Below are 18,114 nucleotides of genomic sequence, written 5' to 3'. Positions count from 1 at the left end.
GAGGTGATATCACAGGATCATTCCTACAGCATGCAAAGCCATTTTGTGCATGTCCCGGTTGGTGTTCTTACCTCACACACTTGAAATGGCATTATCACAGACTTAAAGGAGTTCACCTTTCAATCTCAAAGCATACTAGGGGTTACTTGTTTAATGGGTGCTGCTTGTGGCACTTGAAAGTCCCTTTAACGCCAACCCACCACTTCCATATCCCCTCCGGCTCCATAGTGTCCTGCTGCAGGGCAGTGAATGGAAATAGAGAGGACATAAGGGAGGGATAGTGAGGGAGAAAAGTAGAGAAGGAGCAGGTGACATGAACACTGATGAAACAGGAGAGTGGAGAATGAAGGAGGGCAGACGCTTGAGGGAGAGATTGAGAGTGAGGGAAGACAGGAGATAATGTGATTGAACAGAGCCAGGTGAGGTGAAAAAGGTGAATGTGTAAAGAGAATGAACGAGGCAGGAGAATGGGGCATTAGTTAATGAGGGACAAACTTGGGAATGCAGGTTAAGGATGATTAAAGGTAGGGAACGTAGAGAGCAGGGATTCAGGAGTAAAGAGAATGGGAAATAATGGAGGACTAAAGAGTGAGAGAAATGAAGAGTGAGGGAGGGCAGGAGAAAGGGAGAGAAGTGAGGAATGGGGAGTGGATGGCAGCCTCGACCCTCACCTGCACCTAAATCTGGGGACCCAGATCCACATTAAGATGGCCACAGCAGCGACACTCCACCTTGCCTGCCTCCATCTGCCCCAGCAGCAGCACCGGGCAGTCCTCTGCGTCCCCATTGGGTGAGCACCACAACAAATGGTAGATCGGCATCTAGCCAGTAGGCGTAGCCGGATTCAGGGTCCGGGCATAAATGACTCTGACACTGACACTGGACTGTTAACTTATTTACTTCAGTTCAGGTACATGAAATACAGTTCTTAGAGTCAGGTAAGTGAAAGGGGACAAAGGACACCCACCGGCATCCTCTCTCAGGGCTCACATCCTTGCAACTGAGAAACCTGGAACACACTCATAGATAAACATTCTAAGCCCTGCATTCATCTCAAGATTATAGTCACTTGCACCAGATGAATGCAAAGTTAATCACAACACATCTTCCCCCTATAAGGACAACAACAGCAGTAAAATATGAGTGACAAGATCAACATTTCATCAAAAGATTCGTCCAGTAAGGACCCACCTGAAAAGGCAAAAGATTAATCAAAGCATTTCACAATAACCAAAACAACTCCAAAAAGTTTAGACCTTGGGCCTCATTACATGGTAGGCGGTAACCATGGCGCTTTTAGCGCCATAGTTGCTGCCAGTATTTTACCGTGTCCGCCTTGGTGGATGGCGGATGGCGGAATTACCGCCCTACTCCAAGGTGAGCGGGGCAGTAATTCCCCATTCACCAAGGCCCTTCCCCATTCCCATTTTTGCCCCCTAGGGCATAATGGGAATGGGGAAGGCGCTAATTACGGTGCCGCAAATTGCGGTACCGTAATTAGCACCAAGGTCCCTTTGTAGCACCCTACTTTAATGGCTGGTAAAACCAGCCGTTAAAGTCGGGTCCCGCAAAGGGAACTCGTAGTAAGACGGTAAGGGTTAACGGTCACCGGTAGCATTACCGATGACCGTTAACCCTTACCGCCTTCCGTGTAATGAGGCCCCTTGTCACCACTTCAAAAATCTATTAACATTAATGTCCATCTGTGGAATAAAATTAAAAGTCCACCTGTGGAGAGAACATATTAATCTACCTACATGGAACAGCTAATGATGAACACTGTTATCAACTTAATAACTCTAATGAAGAAATAATCAACACTCATAACACTAATATCTCATCTCACTCCCTTCACACCACATCCACTGAAGCTACACCTCATACACTTAGATCTTAGAAATCCATGCACAGCACCATTCCCTACTCCTACTACATCACCAATAAGTAGTTTACATTTGCATTGCCATATATATCACATCGTTCTAGCTGAATTTAAAACCACACTGTTCTTGCAAGGGTTAAACACTATAACATTGACATTGCACCTGAGTCAACAACCACCATTCCCCACATACATATAGGCCAGTTGAGCATTGAACATGGTAACCAAGTAAAAGAAACGCCCAATCAATGTCCAAAATTCGAGCCTACAGGGCCCATACTGATAATGTGCCTGTGGGAAAATGTAGGGTTAAAGAACCAGTTCCCAAAAACACTTGTTTTGACACTCATCCAACATCACACGTGTGTCAAAGCAAAAACTAAATAGTGCACCAACTTTTAAGCTTTACAGTCGACCTGTGGAGAGAACATATTAATCTACCTACATGGAACAGCTAAACATTTTTTTATTTTTTTAGTGTTAAACTCACAAACATCCATTTCGCTAAATGCATCCCTGATAAAGGCCACGACTTAAAACTGTGGCCAGCTCGCACTCTATTCTCAAAACGTACTGCTACGGCCTCTTGCACTCATGCTCAAAATTTCGATACTATAGACCTCTCATGACAGCTAATTCCTATCTTAATCTAACATAACTAAAATGCCAATTGCATGCTGCAAAAACGTTTTATCTCCACATGAAATCGGCACTTTTAAACTTTAAAGTCACCTGTGGAAGAAAAGTTGTTAGACACAACATTCCTACCAGTAATCATTGGCAAACATTGTACTGAATACACTGAACCCAACAACCTTTACGTGGTAGGCCAATACCACCAAACTTCAAAAAGGGGGGACAGCCCTCAACCAATGTCAACCCCAAAATCAACCAACATCAAACCAACAACACTCCACCAGAAATCCACTTGCATGAACTTGCATAAACATTATAGCACCTAGCCTAACACACCCACTGAGAATAAATACTGTAAATTCTAGTCACATTGGCGCCACTGATAACACACCAAAGTAGAGACCATTACCTCACACAACTCGACCTCACTACATGAGAGAACACCAATTGTACCCTATCACACACACTCTGAGATTAAGTCTGTCACGTTGGCACCACTGGTACCACACAACCTTGACACCAATTTGTCAAACAACTTGACTTAAACCATGAAGAGAGCACATAAATTGCACCCTTTGATCCAACATGATGCTATGCTATCCACTCAGACTTGCACACTGAACCCACACACAATCCTACTCCACAACACCCGGAACAACGAATTTAGTATAAACATGGTTAACAGTAAAACAAAAACGCCAGATAAGAGTCCATAGTTTAAACTTGCAGGGTTGATCTTGGAGTGTACCTGTGGACATAAATGTTAGGTTAGGATACACAGTCATGCATATCTACTGTGAACATTGGATCATGCACATCAAACAACAAACCAGCCAGACTCACACAAATGTCCGCACACATGTCTGACCACATATGCCAAATACAAAGACACCACATAACCAGGAACTACCTAGTTCACCACAAAACTGTGTACTACCACAGCCAACTACTCGAGTACCATGTCCCACCGAATTTGTGTCACAGCACAACGAACTAAGGACCACTAGTCCCCAACCTTAGACAGTAAATGTCAGCCCCTGCAAAACTCACAAGTATGAGTCCCGCACCAACAATAAACATTGCATCACAATACCACACTTTAAGCCTGCAGAGTCTTAATGGTAAGATCATGTGGAGAAATGCATGGTTAAGTTACTCAAACACTTGTATTGAACTTCTTTAGCAAATTTCACCCATATGGCAATAGCATGACTCACCAAACCTGAAGTGTGGCCCAACCACAATGAACACTAGAGCCTACCACCAGATGGTGATAAACCATACATCACCCTCCTGGTCGGTTCCCAAAACAGACATGCAACCACCAATTAAGAAAACATTAATAGGCCTCATCATCACAGATATGCATTATTGGATGTTAACTCCAGACATCAATAGTGCAACAACATTTCCATCAAAATTAAATTATGCACCCCCTTTCCATGAAACATATCCCTTGGCATCTGCAGCAAAAATCTTCAGGAACGGAGATCACTGCCCCAACTGTCATTCTTGTGGAAATGCAGTACCAATACAGAACACAAGTCACTGGGCCTCATTACAACCCTGGCGTTGGACCATGGTGCTATTAGCACCATGGTCCATGCCAGATTCCGCCATGGTGGATGGCGGATTTACCGCCCCATTCCAAGGTTGGCGGGGCGGTAAATCCCCATTCTCCATGGCCCCTTCCCCATTCCCATTTTTGGCCCATAGGGCTCAATGGGAATGGGGAAGGCGCTAATTACGGCACCGTAAATTACGGTGCCGTAATTAGCACCAAGGTCCCTTAGCAGGTTGGACTTTAATGCCTGCAAAAAGCAAGCGTTAAGGGTTTAACGGCGCCGCAGCCTTTTACGGTGCCGTTAACCCCTTAACACCAGGGTTGTAATGAGGCCCACTGACTTAAACTTTCCCCAATACCTTTGCTGGCTTCCTCCGCATTGCTAGCCACAACCGCTAGTGCTCCACGGCATTCCTCTTCCGGCTCCTTTTTGTCCCAACAAAACAGCATCATCTGGCCCAGCAAGGCGCTTCGCCTCGGCACGTATCATCAAAGAACAGAACCTAATCACATGCAGATGCCACGTCATGACGACTCGACATGTAGCTGGGTTCCCTTTTCCTTTATAGATCCTCACTTCAACGTTCCAAAGAAGCAAACGCTGTTACTAGTGACGCCTTCACTCCGCTGTAGTCATCGCCATCACCCAGTGTATTCTGAATGATGTCATCATTCAGGCTGAGACACTCATGAGAGCGGAGCTCCCAGCTTCAACAAACTTTTCTGGAACACGCCCAACTCAAAGCCGTGGACTTCTGCCAGCCCCTTCTGTAATCCAGCCACATAACAAAGGTACTTCCATTGCACCTTTCTCCCATTAACCACAGCAATGTTCATCTACGTGACTCCCTGGCACAGATTTTCTCATTTAAACTTTAAGCAAAGTCACTTTAATTTTCAGCTCCTCACAGCACCTGTAGCGCTACATTGAGCTCCAGTCCACTGCATCTCCTCACAGCTACCCGTAGCGCTTCCTTGTGACTCCAGCCTCTGCCATTCTAACCAATGGACCTCTTGACTTTCCACTGGCACTTTTAAGCAGCTCCCTTGGACCTCCTGTCCAATTACTTTTACTCTGCAACGCCTCTTGACAGCCTCTTGTAGTCCCTCACTGTACACTACACTGCAGCACATCACATAGGGGCTCACTTGCCCTTACTAAAGTGCCTCTTCACTTCAGCAAAGCGCCTCGTCACACCTCTTCACATCTGCAGTGCCTCTTCACATTTGCAGCACCTCACTGTGCCATACAGCGCCTTGCTGCCTCTGTAGCACCTCTTATGCAGCGACTCTTCACTGCATCTTGCAGCACCTCACTGCCCTTGTAGCATCACTTCACTGCCTCATGCAGCACCTCTTCACTGCCTGTTGCAGCACCTCACTGCCCTCGCAGCACCTCTTCATTGCCTCATGCAGCGCTCCTTCACTGCCCCATGCAGCACCTCACTGCTTCATGCAGCACCTCACTGCCTCTGGAGCGCCTCTTCACTGCCTGTTGCAGCTCCTCACTACCCTCGCAGCACCTCTTCACTGCCTCATACAGCACCTCACTGCCTCTGCAGCACCTCTTCACTGCACCTCACTGTGCCATACAGCGCCTTGCTGTCTCTGCAGCACCCCTTATGCAGCAACTCTTCACTGCCTCATGCAGCGCTCCTTCACTGCCCCATGCAGCGCCTCACTGCCCTAGCAGCACCTGTTGACAGCCATGGCTGCTCTCTGATTCCAGTGCCTTCGCAGCGCCTCTGTCTGGGCCTTTCTTGCGCCTCTGCCTCTGTAGCACCTCTGTCTGGGCCACGCTTGCCCTCACTGTGCCTGCAGCGCCTCACAGCCATTCAGCGCTCTTACCTGAGAGATGATCACTTCTCTTAGGGGGGGCGGTGGGTGTCTCCCTTTGGTGCTGTCCCCCCAGCACAGCCAGCTTTATCCTCATCGCCAGTGTTGAATTCAGGGTCCGGCCATAAATGACTCTGACACTCCAGTGAACTGTTAACTTATTTACTTCAGTTCAGGTACATCAAATACAGTTCTTAGAGTCAGGTAAGTGAAAGGGGACATAGGACACCCTCTGGCATCCTCTCTCAGGGCTTACATCCTTGCAACTGAGAAACCTGGAACACACTCATAGATAAACATTCTAAGCCCTGCATTCATCTCAAGATTATAGTCACTTGCACCAGATGAATGCAAAGTTAATCACAACAACAACTCCCTCTGCTGTCCCCTCGTCCACCCTCGACCCGCATCGGCACCTACATCTTGGGACCCAGATGATCCACATAAAGATGGCCACAGCAGCAACACTCCACCTTGCCTGCCTCCATCTGCCCCAGCAGCAGTACCGGGCAGTCCTCTGCGTCCCGATTGGGTGAGCACCACAACAAATGGTAGATCGGCATCTAGCCAGTAGGCGTAGCCGGTCCCTGCATTAAGGTCCTGATTTAAGGCTGCAGCCCCTGTCTGCCTCTGGCTTCCTGTGAAAACAAGTCTAGGAGTGCTCTGACTGCCCAACTGGCCCCTTCGGCTGCTGCACATACCCACATCATGAAGCCCTGCGCTGCTTTCAGGTAAGAGGCACGTGTGGTCCTTTTCTAAACCCACTGCCACCAAAGAGCTATTCACCTTCCGACAAACCACACTCTCATGTAATCTCCAGATGTATCTTGGAGAGGCACCCGACTAGAAGTCCTCCTGCCCCTACTTCCCCTGTCAAGATACCTGCCGGCATCATTACTGCCTAGCGCCATCATATCCATGCTGAGGCCACCGAGCCTCCCAGCAGCCTCCAACCTCCTCCACCTGCCCCACGCCGAACACCCTCCCCATCACCTTTAGCGTCAGGGTCGTAATGAGGCCCTATGTATTCTGTAGGTCCGGTGCTCTGGGATTGGCAGAGGTCCACTTGGTGCCAGTGCTGGGCTGTCGAGGTGGAGCACTGGGTCAGATGATGTCTTGAGCTGTTACAATTTATTCTACATAGCGTTCTTGCCCTTTTGGCCGCACATACTCTTACAGTCATCTATTCATATTGGCATACAAGAATTATATCCCTAGACATTTTGACCTGGACAATAAAAGTGAGACAACATGAGTCCAGGTGCCTAACCTAGTCACAAGATTATAATGTCACATTCATCACCCATCCCGTTGGACCTCACCAGGTAATTATTTAGTGTCTGTTATCGTGAGGAGAATATAATGCCACACATGAGGTCGAGGGTCTAAGGTGAGCTGAGGTGGTGCATTGAGGAAGGGCATTTAAGCGTTGCTTCAAAAGGCATTGGGGTGAGGGGTTTGTTGCTCATATTTCTTTAACTATAGTCTGGGGGTGCAAGGCGAGTGCATGGTGACATCATGAGTCGGGGCTGGTGGGAGAGTGGATGCTTGATGCGGGCTCAGCGGGAGGGTGAGAGGTTACATTTGTAGCATCAGTGAAACGAAAGCCTTCAGTCACCAGCTCAGCGAGAGGAGGAGGATGGCGGGGGCTGAGTGTGCGGCACTGCAGGAGAGGGGAGAGAAGGCCCTGTGGCCTGCTGAACTGGGTCTTGTTCACTTTGCAGGGTTACTTGCAAATCATTGGGATGAGGTAGAAGTAGGTCAGTGTGATTACAGGTACACCAAATAAAATGTGAGCTTTGATTATAATATGGGTTACACTTTTATGTTTACCATGAGTATCATGTTATGAAATAAATCTATTTACAATAGCCTTGCGGCTTTACAGCTTGCATTATACACATTTAGAAACATATGATAATTGGACATGTTTGTGAACATACATAATATTGGGAAACTATTGAGCATCTGGGTCGTGTACCTTTCATCATATCGAATAAATGAATTAACATATCCTATATCAGTGTGGGTGTTTGGTAAAGGATACGATTCACCCAACAGGATAGGGCCTAGACATATACCCGATAGCTTTATGCACGGTAAAATAGGTAAAGATCTTGTTTCGTTTCATATAATCAGCCCCTTAATACACAGCTGCAAGAGGGGATTTACGGCCTTTACAGAGGGACTAACAGTGTGGGGGAACAGACTGGAACACAGGCGTGGGGTATGTATCTGTTACTCCAAAAGAAGAGCGTGGTTGGGGGGTTATCCAATGCATATGTCATAAATGTAGGGTCTGCAAGAGGATAGGACATGTTTGTGGAGATGACTTGTTTTCCTCAAGCCCGAGCTTCCTCCCGCTCATTTGCAGGTCATTGATGGACAGCGGAAGGTGAAAGATAAACTGTTTGTCTTGTAGCTTGTTCGCGCCTAGTCTCCCGTGAGAGCAGGCCCGCCGCAGTGGCACAGAGGGGAGGAGGGTGAGGGAAGTGACTGTCCCGCTGCGCACGATCTTGAGGGGAGAGCTGCAGCCCTGCAGGCTGCCTGTGCCCATGGGGCCTAGCTTGTCATGTACAAAATGGAGTCTGAGTGTGGCACAACATGGAGATTGGGATCAGCCTTCTGGCTGCGTTTTGCATCCATATGGGTCGTCCCGCAGTCATCCCACATCCCTGGCCACAGTTGAATGGGTGGCGGCTGGACGAATCATACTCTGCAAGTTGGTGAGAATGGAGGGGAGGGGGGTCTCGGAGACCTTTCCTCCCATACAAGTTGAACAGTGTTATGGAGTGGCCTGGGTCCATACACTCAATTAAGCACGGACACCAGCTACGTCTTACCTTCTTTATTGCTATCCTCTAACTAACTTGCATTCCGTCCCCTCCCCTCCTCCCGCCCCTCCCTTTCCATTCTCTACTTTCACTTTCCCCTTAAAGGGGCCGGTGCCACTGTCACGTTTGAGAACCGGGTGGCTTGGTTGAGTCTCACCAGCATGTCCTCGACATTGGGCCCCGGGTGTCTCTCCCTTTGGATTGCTGTATTGGGGATCCTCATGTCGACGCAGAGGCAAAGGCGTCCGTCAGCCTTGGGGACGACTACCGGGGTGGGGGGCCATGGGGTGGGCCCTTCTGCTTTCTCAATGATGTTGTCGAGTAGTAGCTGTAGTTTGTGCATCACTTTGGCCTGTAGGTGGAACCCTATCCTTCTGGGGTGTTGTGGTACCGGTCGTACTGAGGGGTCAATATGCAGCTTGATCATGGTGTCCTTTAACATGCCGGCACCCCTGAATAGGTTGGGAAACGTGACGCTTAAGGTTTCCAGGTCAAGCGCCTTGTGGGATATGGTGCATACAGACTGTGTCATTGGTGGAAACTCTTGGATTGTCTCTAACTGGTCGTACTGGATGTCTATGAGGTGGAGGGCACTGGCTGGCTTGTAGCTTAGGAGGCATCTCCCAGTCACTGGGCTATGGATGACGTGGATTGTGACTGGTACTCGCCGTCCACTGTGTACTAAATGGCATAGAAATTGGCCCTTGGACGTTAGGGGTAGGGTCACGCCCTATTGGAAAATCTGATCCTGAGATGGTCGTAATGGATATGTCCTGGCCAGCGCATTATACGTTCTCTTATTCATTACGTTAACTGTGGCTCCGGTGTCAATGAGGAACGGTGTGCACCATTACTCGGGGTGCTGTGCTGTCATCAGATGAGTCGGATATGAGCCAGACGTATTCTCTACTGTACCGGTCATAGCCGGGCATATTCTCTACTGTACCGGTCATATTCCTGGTACTGCTCCTTCCCTGGGGTTTCATTTTTGATGGGAGGGTTCTCGTATGGGTCTCCAGCGATGAATTCTCTTCTCAGGTCTTCATCCGGGATGGGTTGCATGTTTTGGAAGTGTCCCTGGCTGTTGCACGTGTCACCCGCCGGTTCCATTTGCAGGTTTTCCACTACTCGGATGAATCCTGGGTGCGTTGTGTTTCTGGTGGGGTTGTTCTTCTCAACGAATGGTCTTGACTGTTCGTATCTCCTGTGTTGTATTGGCTGAGCTGGCGGCCTGTAGGCCTGCAGTTGTGGTGTTATTTCTCGGCACGTGCTTTGGAAATGATTAACTGGCCACACCGCATGCACATCTTGCCGATTGCCGGGCACTGTCCTTTGTGGGGTAACTCAAACCCGCAGCAGTAGCACTGCCTCTAGGGCTGGGTCCGCCGGGCCGAGTTCCAGTTGTCTTGGCGGAACGAGGTGCCAAATTGGCGTGACTGTCCTGGTGGATTGTTGGTGATGGCGGCTACCGTGTCTAATTTCCTGGGGTTCTCAATGTTTGCAGCTTGGACGTCGACACGTTCATAAACCCTTGACAGTTCTGCTATCTCCGACAGGGGAAGGGGTTTCTTCAACAGGTGCTTCCTGAACTAAGAGGACAGACCTCCTTCAATCACCCTTAGCCGGATGGCCTCATCATCGTTGAAATTCGCAAAGCCACAGTATGTTATTTATCCTCTGAAGGCGTAAGATGAACTGTCCTATTGTTTCGTGGGGCGCTTGGGTACACTGGTTGAAGATGTACCGTTCATAGTCTCTGTTCGGTAGAACCACTAAGCAGCCATTGATTGCGGTGATGAGTAGCACGTATGTGGTTCTCGCTTGGGCTGGAATGGTTTTGATGACACTTTTGATGTCCTTCCTACTAGATTGGTAAAGATGTCTAGCTTGTTGGGTGCATCTTGATTGCCTACGGCACTCATGAACTCTTCAAATTCGTCCATCCCTTCTTGCCATCTCTGGCCTTGGTTTTCTTGAGGCTCGAGCGTGAACAGGTTTGGGTGGCGCTGGTATGATACTGGATTTGTGGGCGTTACCCCTGCTGTGGCTTGTACGGCCCCATCTGCTACAGCGCCTCCCGACTGGGACATTTTTGTGTTGGTTCAGTCTTTGTTGATCTTTGACCTCTGGACATGTGCTTGTGCGCTGGCTGTGGGCGGGAAGGCCTGGCCTCACTTCCTGCAAGCCTCCTTTTGTCTCTTGCTTTTCCCGCGTGGAAAATCCTTGCTTTCTAGTGTCTATTTGGGCCTGGGATTGCCCTTTCCTGTGGGTTATTTGTCGGTTGTCCTCGCTTTCTAGTGGGTCTTTGGGCTTATGGGATGTCCTTTCCTTGTGGGCTCTCAGGTAGTCCTCGCTTTCTAGTGGTCTTGTGGGCCACTGGATTGTCCTTGCCTGGAGGCTTGTGTGCCAGTAATCCTCGCTTTCAAGTGGTTTCATAATGCAGGTGCGTATCATGTCCTGGCAGCATGTTCTCCCGCTTAACCCCGCCCCTTGGGCTGTCTCCATACCTCTTCTGGAACGTTATCCAGCGTTTCCCGATCCTCCACGTGGTTCCTCCTTCCCCACGCCGCAGACGCTTCTCGCCGCTGGGCTCCATGATGCTGGCTCGTTGCTGCTGCAGGGCTTCTCCTGCCTTCCGGACCGCTTCTCCTGGGCTCCGGATGTCTTGGGGCTCATCCGCTTCTTCGCAGCTGGTCCTCCGCACAAGCAGCACCACAGGGCCTCTTCTGTACTTCGGATGGCTCCTCTTGGATTCCGGATGTCCCGGGACCAGTCTGCAGGGCTTCTTCTACTCCAACCGATGGCTTGCTGCGTGTCGCCTCTGCCGACCGCCGCTCTGTGGCTGGGTTCTTCACCACTGTCTGCCTCCTCCGGGCCGGGTGCAGTCGCTCGTCGCCAGTTGTTATGGAGTGGCCTGGGCCCATACACTCAATGAAGCAGGGACACCAGCTACGTCTTATCTTCTTTATTGCTATCCTCTAACTAACTTGCTTTCCGTTGTCCCCTCCCCTTCCTCCCGCCCCTCCCTTTCCAGTCTCTACTTTCACTTTCCCCTTAAACGGGCCAGTGCCAGTGTCACATAACAAACGGGGACAAGACGGAGGTTCTGGTGGTTGGATCTCCCCCTAACACAACACTTTAGACTCCCTCTTTCTGGCCTTCAGAACTGGCTGATTTTCCCCTGCCAGGGACGGTGGTTAAGAATTTAGGGGTGTTTCTTTCTTCACCACTTTCAATGGCTTCTCAAGTCAGCGCAGTTTGTGAAACTGTTCACTTTCATCTTGGGATACTGTGCAGGGTTCTCCCATTTCTGCCTAACCATCTACGACCTGCGGTAGTGGCCTCACTGGTTTTAAGTTGAATAGACTATTGCAACACGTTGTTTTTAGCTCAACCTGCGGGTCTTGTCCACCAATTGCAACTGTTGCAAAATCTTGCTGCCCGAGGGGACACCAACTCCATCTATGGTACTCGCATTACCCCTTTTGTGCCCTCCCACCAATGGCTCCCGGTGGCCAGGCGAATTGAATTTAAATATCTTAGCCTGGTACACCGGGCCTATTAACACCAGGGAACAAACTATCTTCAGGACAAAATTATTCCTTACCTCCCTGGTCGGTCTTTCCGTTCTGGTAATGCCTGCCTAGTTTCAGTTCATAAATTCTGCCTGTCCAGGGTAGGTGATCGCACTTTCTCAGTCGCAGCTGGTAAATTATGGAACGCCCGACCCCGTGCCCTTAGGCGTATCCAAAATCATTTGGAATTTAGACATTCACTTCTCTTCTAGGTCTTTGTTCTGAGTAACCTGTCAATGTATTGCCTAGCACCAAGATGCCCCCGGGTGAAAGTGTGCTTTACAAATTCAGCTACCCTAACAAACATAACTCCCCAGACATTCCAGTCACCCAGTTTCTAAAGTACTCACTCTCCCCAGCCACTATTATCACATAATATGTTGCAGACTAAAACTCCATACTTTGCACAGGCACTGTCAACTCTGTAGCCTGTGGTTTACCTCCTGTTTATAGACGGTGTTACCTCTTGATACTTTACTGTCTCTAAAATGACCCACTGTCCCACAGGCACTTCCACCTTCCAATACTTTTCAGTCTGTAAATGACCTACTGTCCTCGGCTACTCTCACCCCTCAGTAATCGGATGTCTGTAAACTACCCACTGTTCATGGGGACTGTCACCCCTCAGTACACCAGTCTGTAAAATATCCACTGTCTTCAGGCCCTTGCCCTTATTAGTACTCTGCAGTCTCTAAAATTACCACTAACCACCTTTTAGTATCCTGTAGTTTCTAAACTAGCCATTGTCTCCAGCATGGTGACCCCTGAGTACTCTGCAGTCTGTACACTAGCCCCTGCCCTCGAGCACTGTTACCCTTCAGTACACTGCAGTCCCAAAGACTGCTCCATTTCACCTGGCTAGGTCACCTCTCTACACTCTGCAGTCTCAAATGCTACTTCCCCCCCCCCTCTCCCTCCCAGACACTGCTAACCCTTAGTACTCAGTAGCCTGTAAAATACCCATTTTCTTCAGGCACTGTCTCCCATCACGCTTCCAGTCTCTGCCCCTCTGTGCATTCTCAGTCTCTAATCTACCTGCTGCCTCCACGTACTGATACTCCTCAGTGCTCCGCAGTCTAGTTATGACCACGTCTCGGGTGAAATGAGCCAGCCTATAAAAGGGTATCTCGATGTTTATTATTCTTAATTATAATCTGTCTCTGGTTACAAGTATACGGTACAGCAATCCACTGGTCACCCCCACAGGTCCACTCTCTCATGCCCAGTGTACATCAGTGGGAGATCCGAGGGGCCGCTCACCTATGGTCCCATGCATACATTCCTCCATGACCTCACGCATGCATACATTCCTCCATGACCTCACGCATACAGGCTTACATATTCAAGCGCAGCGCAAGATATCTCCCTCCTTTACAAGCCCAATGAAGGGGACTAATGGAGCCCAATAGGGGAGAAGGGGGAGCTGACACAGAGGGACATCACTGTAGGTAAAAGACCTGGTCCTATACAACCTGAGTGGGACACACCACAGAGGAGGTCGAACCTAAAGGATGCAAGTGGCTAACAAGGGGGAGGACCCTCCGTGACGCTCACTCACATCCATGCTAGCACACGCTCACTCACCTTGGCCCCCTCTTTATGATGCAAAGTAGCATACCCAGTGGAGTGAGCAGCAAAGCAGACTTCCATAGGCAGCTTCTTTGGAAAACACTTCAATAGATGCTTGTATCCACGGGCATAGGGTGCAACCACTTAAAATATACCTAGCAATAAGCAGGAGAGCAGGTTTTATTTAATTTTTTAAACTTTACTTTTAGGTTTTTCAAATAAGACAAAAGAAATCTGTACGAATCGGGTGCAGTCACAACTAACGTTCATGACATACAAAATTCAATGCTTAACCCCCCCCTCTTGTAATGTTGTCTTGTGCGCCGTTCTTGTTGACTTGTTCACTGTACTTCAGTCCGCCACGTGGGTTGTTGGTGATGTGGTCGCGTTTGCCCTTTGCATTTGCGAGAATTGTGGTTGACTGTCTGAGGTATCTGATTTGGAAAGTAGGTATGCGATGTATGGACCCCAGATGCCGGGGGGTCGTGCGTGGTGGGGCAGAGTTCTTATGAATTCCGTGTCCATGTCTTGGCAGTACGTTACGTCATTTTTCCAAGCTGTTAGTGTGGGAAGAGATCTGCGTCCCCATGTCATGGCAATCCTCCTGCGTGCCATTACTAAGAGGAGGGCTGCTAGTTTCCTTGACGGAGGTTGCAAGTATTTGGTTAGGCTTAGAAGTGCAATTGTCGGGAATGGGGCGAGTTCCTCTCCCACTATTTCGGCCGTCATTTGTAGGACCGAGGACCAGAACCGGGATATCCCCGGGCAGTTCCAGGCGAGGTGGAGAAAGTCTGCGGGTGTGGCGCTGCATCTTTCACATTGTGCTGATAGTTCCGTATGATGTTGCTGTTTTTTTGCAGGAGTATAGTAGGTTTGATGCACAAAATTGAAATGAATTTGTTTGAAGCGAGTGTTTAGGGCAACTTTCTGGGTTTGGCGCAGAATATAGGTCCAGTCATCGTCTGGTATTTTAGCCTGAATGGCTGTCTCCCATCGTCGTTTTGTGCGGGTGTCAGTGTTTGCTGTATCTGTTAATAGGGATTTGTATATCATGGATACTAGTCTTCCCTCTCCTTTTGCCTGGATTACATTGTGTAGTAGATCCCATGTCTCTGGCTGTTTGGGAAATGATGGCAACTGGGCTTGTAGGGTATAGCGTAGTCTAAAGTAGATAAAATATATCAAGTGATGTGTTACCTCCTCTTTCTTTGGCCATCTGCGGGGTTATACACGTGCCCTCGGGGAAGAGGTCTCCAAGGGATTGGATATTGACTTTATTGAGCCATAGGTGAAACACTTTTTTGCCTGTCAGGGGTATGCCGGGGATAAACTTGATTGGTAGCAGGGGAGAGAATCTCTTGTGTATCTCGTATTTTCTAGCGATTTTCTTCCAGATAGCGTATGTGGAGAGGACAGTGTTCATCGTGTTGTGTGCTACTGGAAGATTGCTCAGAATGACAGCTCTCAGGAGATTAGGGGATGAAAGGGCCCGTTCAACCTGTACATGTGGGCGGATAAAGTATGTAGTGTACCAGTGGCTCAGGAACTGTGCCTGTGCTGCCAGTAGTATTTCTCAATGTCTGGAAGTGCGAGGCCGCCTTGTGCTGTTGGTAATGTCAGCGTTGTGTGAGCGACTCTTGCCGGTTTCCCTGCCCATATTAGATCGAGGATGAGACTTTTTGGAAAAAGGAGCACAGTAGTAACAGTGGTATATTTGTGAATAGATAAAGGTGTTTGGCAAGAATCACCATTTTTGTCAATGAGGCTCTCCCCCATAGTGTTAGCGGGAGTGACTTCCATCTGTGTATGTGCTCCTGAATGGAACTTATTGTCGTCGCATAGTTGTCTTTAAATATTTTGTTACAGTTAAGCGACATATAGATGCCAAGGTAGCGGACTTTGAAGCTTTCCCATTTAAATCCGTGATCGTCATGGTACCTAGAGGTGTTTGGCATCAAGGGAAATATCACTGATTTGGAGTGGTTGGTCTTGAGGCCTGAGATATTACTGAATTTGATCACTTCTCGCATAATCGGGTTGAGATTAGTTTGGGGATCATTGACGAATAGAATGACATCGTCGGCGTACAGGGAGACCACTAGTTTATGTGGGCCTAAAGTGAGACCTCTGTGGAGTTGGTGGGATCTCAGTCTTGAGGCTAGGGGTTCCATTACTAAGGCAAAGATGAGGGCTGATAGGGGCAGCCTTGTCTGATGCCGCGTTCTAGCCTAATACTGGGGGATTTCGTGTTGTCTACGGTAATGTAGGCTTGTGGGTCATTATAGAGCAGCGAGATCATTTTAATAAAGAGGTTCCCAAGCCCCATTTGTTTGAGCGTCGCAAAGAGGTATGGCCACTCTACGGAGTCAAAGGCCTTTTCAGCGTCCAGTAGGACAGCGATTGCTTGTTGTGTTGGGTCGAGTGCCGCAATGACCCCGAATACCCGTCTGATCCCGTAGGTTGTATTGCGCCCCGGGATGAAACCGGCCTGGTCACCTAATACCAGTGCGGGCATGAGGGGGTGTAGTCGTGCTGCTAGGAATTTGGCCAGAATCTTGTTATCAAGGTTGATTAAAGAAATCGGTCTGTACGAGGCGCAGTCTTCCTGGGGTTTACCTGCCTTATGTATTAAGAACACATTGGGCCTCATTCCGAGTATGGCGGTAAGGGATAGCGGCCACCGGTAACGAGACTGGTGGCGGTAATCCCTTACCGCCATACTCCGAGTTCCCTCTACGCCCTCGCCCTTAACGCCTGCTTTGAGCAGGTGTTAAAGTCGAAGGCGCAAAGGGGCCTCCAAGCCAATAACGGTGACCGTAATGAACGGTCACCGTTATTTGCATCTTCCCCATTCCCATTGAGCCCTATGGGGGCTCATTCGGGAATGGGAAAGAGCCTTGGTGAATGGGGAATTACCGCCCGCCAACCTTGGAATGGGGCGGTGATTCCACCATCCACCAAGACGCTGCCGGTCCGGGTACGGCGTCAACCAAGGCGATAATAGCGCCATTGGTTAGCGCCGTACTCAGAATGAGGCCCATTAGCTTAGGAGTAGTGGAGCTATGGTGGCTGCATAGGATTTATAGAATTCCCCTGCAAGGCCATCAGGGCCTGGTGCTTTGGTGTTTGGAAGAGTTTTTATTGCTTCTAATATTTCTTCTAGTGAGATGGGTGCGTTTAGTGGTTCAGAGTTCATTGGCTACCCAGTATTGTTCGGTGTCATTAAGGAAATCTTGGAGTATCTCAGGGCTTATGGTGCTTTTGGAGCTGTATAGGTCTTGGTAAAAGTTACAGAATGTATTAACTATTCCCTCCTCTGTGTAGACTAGGGTTCCCTGTGCATTTCTGATGCGCTCCACGCGGGCAGGTGTTTTGTCTATTTTTAGTCAATGGGCCAGAAGTGCCCCAGGTTTTTGACCCTCACAGTATTGCCAGATCTGGTGTCTGCGTCCAAGGAACTTCAGCTCGCGCTCAGCTAATTCTTGGAATTTCAGCAATTCGTCTTTCAGATCGGCTTGAGTCTGTGGTTCGTTGGATATGGTGCACTCAAGCTCCTTCAGACATTGTTCACTGCTTGTCAGTTCACGTCGTATTAGTTTTAGAATGCCATTTTCTTTTGCCATGCACACTCCCCGTATGTAACATTTCGGTGTTTCCCACAGAGTACCGGCGGAACTCAGAGTCCTGGTTTATCTCAAGAAAGGTTTTGATCTCCTGATGTAGCTCTGTTGCAAATACGGAGTCTGCTAGTGATCGTGCTTTGAATCTCCAGTTGAGGTAAGTTGGCTTAGCGCTGGATAGGGTGAACTCAAGTGTCACCATTGCCGGTCAAGTGGCACAGCGAGTAGAGCACTCGCTGACACAGGTTCGAATCCCGGCAAGGCCAAAGTCAGCCTTTCATCCTTCCGAGGTCGATAAATGAGCACCACACACCGTGGGTAATAATAAGCAGCGCTCAGATACCCGAGGGTTCGTAGCGCTATATAAATGTCAAATTATTATTATTATTATTATTATTATTATTATTATTATTATTTTTTTTTTTTTTTGTATTTTTTTATTTACTTGTTTATAATCAAAACAAAATTTGATTTTTACAAGAAATCAAATCTCATATGTCACGTGAAACCGTTACGTTAAAGAACAGAAAAATCGAGAAGAGAAAGAGCACAGTGTGTCGTAGGAAGCTGAGCCGAACAGGGCGGGCGAAGAGGGACT

At 48.6% G+C, this 18,114-nt stretch overlaps 1 protein-coding gene across 1 annotated transcript in view; it reads left to right on the top strand.

Moving 5' to 3' along the window:
• Positions 1 to 18,114, top strand: part of LOC138489477 (zinc finger protein 383-like) — a 38,739-nt gene that overhangs the window by 249 nt on the left and 20,376 nt on the right. The gene's annotated exons all lie outside the window — the stretch shown is intronic.

Source organism: Ambystoma mexicanum, chromosome 9 (assembly GCF_040938575.1).
Source record: "Ambystoma mexicanum isolate Mex_15411 chromosome 9, UKY_AmexF1_1, whole genome shotgun sequence".
NCBI classification, from domain to species: domain Eukaryota; kingdom Metazoa; phylum Chordata; class Amphibia; order Caudata; family Ambystomatidae; genus Ambystoma; species Ambystoma mexicanum.
The sequence above is the reverse complement of the archived record's forward strand: the minus strand, read 5'-3'. Positions and strand labels throughout refer to the sequence as shown.